Source organism: Garra rufa, chromosome 1 (genome assembly GCF_049309525.1).
Source record: "Garra rufa chromosome 1, GarRuf1.0, whole genome shotgun sequence".
Taxonomy (NCBI): domain Eukaryota; kingdom Metazoa; phylum Chordata; class Actinopteri; order Cypriniformes; family Cyprinidae; genus Garra; species Garra rufa.
In genome coordinates this window covers 47,649,619-47,652,627 of record NC_133361.1, presented here as the reverse complement: position 1 = coordinate 47,652,627, position 3,009 = coordinate 47,649,619, and the positions used below count along the sequence as shown (strand labels likewise).

The 3,009-nt window shown below is 33.7% G+C and overlaps 1 long non-coding RNA gene across 1 annotated transcript; it reads right to left on the bottom strand.

Annotated features, from left to right (window-relative positions):
- Positions 1-489: 489 nt before the first annotated feature.
- LOC141326434 (uncharacterized) lies at positions 490-2,178 on the bottom strand. The gene is made up of 3 exons (XR_012353889.1): positions 2,046-2,178; positions 1,678-1,767; positions 490-884 (listed from the first exon to the last, which is right to left on the bottom strand). It is a non-coding gene; the product is annotated as an uncharacterized lncRNA (long non-coding RNA).
- Between the last annotated feature and the right edge of the window lie 831 nt (positions 2,179-3,009).

The following is a 3,009-nucleotide window of genomic DNA, read 5'->3' as shown; positions in this document are numbered from 1 at the left end:
ACTACCAGTCATAAGTTTTTGAACACTAAGATTTTTTTAAAGAATTCTCTTCTGCTTACCAAGCCTGCATTAATTTGATCCAAATTTAATTTATTCCTTTGATCAAAGCTGAATTTTCAGCATCATTACTCGTCTTCAGTATCACATGATCCTTCAGAAATCATTCTAGTATGCTGATAAACATTATTTAATTTTTAGATTTTTCAGGATTCTTTGATGAATAGAAAGATATTATTTAGCAAGGATGATTTAAATTGATCAAAAGTGATAATAAAGACATTCATAATGTTACAAACTATTTCTGTTTCAGATAAATGCTGTTTATCTGAACTTTCTATTCATCAAAGAAACCTGAAAAAAAAATGTATTTTAACATTATAATAATTTCAGCAACATCATAATAATAGTTTTTGAGCAGAAAATCAAATTATTAGAATGATTTCTGAAGGATCATGTGACTGCAGTAATGATGCTAAAAATTAAGGTTTGATCACAGCAATAAATTACATTTTAAAATATATTCAAAAAGAAAACAGTTATTTTAAATAATAAAAATGGTTCAAAAGTGTATTGTTTTTGCTGTACTTTGGATCAAATGAATGCAGGCTTAGTGAGCAGAAGAGACCTTCTTTAAAAACATTTAAAATCTTACTGTTCAAAAGCTTTGTCTGGTAGTGTAAATAAAATAAAATCATACAGTAAAAATGTGTTTGTGTTGTGTTAAATTTTAGTAGTTTTGAGTCAAAGTTGACAAGCTCTCTGATGAGAAACGGCAGAATGGGATTCAGGCTGATGCTTGCTGTTTGCACCCTCTTTCCAGAAGTCCATCTGATCTGTGACTGTCAATGCATTTGCTGCCACAAAGGTTGACTGTCTGAACAAACCTGCAAGCACAAGAAAAACAGTGTTTAAAGAATTTGCCTCAACTGTCAAACTTGGTGCTGTATGCATTTAAAAAAAAAATGATATACTACATACGAACGCAGTAGTAAGAAAAAAAACTGAAGAAACTTTTTCTTGAAATTTTTTATAAAGAATTTTATGAATGGGTCAGTAAGTCACTGATTCTAGGTGTTTAAAAAAGGTAAATTCATTCAGTAATGAAACACTGCTGTGTGCAGAGATGCACAACATGGCTTTGTTAAGAACCGTTTTTACTAAATGGAGCAAAAAGACAATACTTTCTTCATGATTTAAATCACTTAATATTACATTCTTGTTTATTGAATTTTGTTGCCCTGACACTCAAAAGTCTGCCACAGACCATGCTAAATGCTAACCAATCTGTTCATATAAACATTCTAAACGTGTGTTTCCTAGAAAGTCTGTGCATATAATAAGCCTACTATGATTAAAAATCTCTAATTGTTGCTTTACAGTAACAATAATCTAAATTGACAGACGGTAAGATTGCTATTATGAATTTAAAGATTACAGTAAGTTAAAGATACCTGAAGCAGCTGCATTTTGCTGTTTAAATGCTGGATTAATAGAAATAATTTTAATGTGCATGCAAACTCAATCTTGATGTGACAAGACATGGTAATAAAAAACATTCCCCGGAAATAAATACCTTTCAAATGTGTACTTTAAATACAATATAACTTGCTTAGGATAAAAGCATCTGAAAAATGCATGAATGTAAATGCAATGTAAAACAAAAATGTTTTGGGTTACCTGATTCTGCATGTCTGTAAAATGGACAGCTGGCTGTATGATGATTCTGCCCCTGATGGTCAGCATCCAGTTAGTGCTTGGAGAAATCTCCTGTAACAGACAGTGTCACAACACCCTTTTAGTGTTACTATAGTTTATGATCAGAAAAGACAACTACTGTACAGTAATAAAATCTACATTTTTAATAAAATAAACATTTATAATATTTATTAGCAAAACTTGTTATATTAATATATTGCTAGCCCGTTACTCTCTTTAAAAAGTTAACCTGTTCTGCAAGTCAGTGGAGAACAGCAGCCTGTGGCTAATTCGGCTAATTTAGTAACGTTAACATTAACTTAGTTAAATTGATGAAAGGGGAAGCTCACCTGTTGTTTGCACCGCGACGACGGCAATCACCAGAAAAGACTCTAATACACCTCCGATGCAGACGACATGACCACGAGACCACAAACTTGAAAATAAAACACAAAAGATGCAGTTAACCGCGGTGTTCAGTTTCACCTCAGTGTTTCATGTTAGCGCGCTGTTTATGTCACGTCTGTCACTGAAGGGACCGTCTATAAAGTTACATACGACATTCATACACACATTTCTTACTTAAACATCATTTGAACAGAATTACCTTGCCAGCTATAAAGAGGCAGCGTTTAAAAGATATTATGCTGCTCTGTGACTAACGTTAAGTTTGTCAACTTCGGCTTACTGACATTATTAGCTTAACGTTACCAGTTCATTATCGTCGATACTATGGCAGTCATTCACAGAAGATCCAAAATACACCTCCGCGCTCCGACGTTACAGACGACATCCAGACCAGAAACTTGAAAATAACAAACAAAAGAAGGGCTTGAAAATACAGTTTAAAATCTCCACAGAAACAGTGGTGTTGCTTAACGCACTTTACCTCAGTATTTCACCTCAGTTTGCTGTTAAGCTTGAGTAAGGGCTCGTCAGACGAACTAACTTGCATTAAAGGGCAGCCGAATATACAAACGTGTTTCTCAGTTTAAATAAAGTTTATTTCGACTAATATAGGTCACCTTAATTTACTCACCAGTCCATGTTTTCACCGTTATGGCGGCGCCCCGGCCGTCAGTCAGAAAAAAAAGGCTACCGACATGAAAAACACGATGAATATTGTTAGTTTGCTGTTAACAAGTGAAAACAAAATTAAAATTGTTCAGTTTTTCATAAAACAGAAATAATATACTAACCTTTTTGTCGAGTTATTGATGCAACATTTCTCTTTTGTCCTTTTTACCGCCACTTCCTCTCAACAGGAGAAAAAAAAATCTCCCTTGCCATTGGTCAATTTTTCGCGGGCAAGTT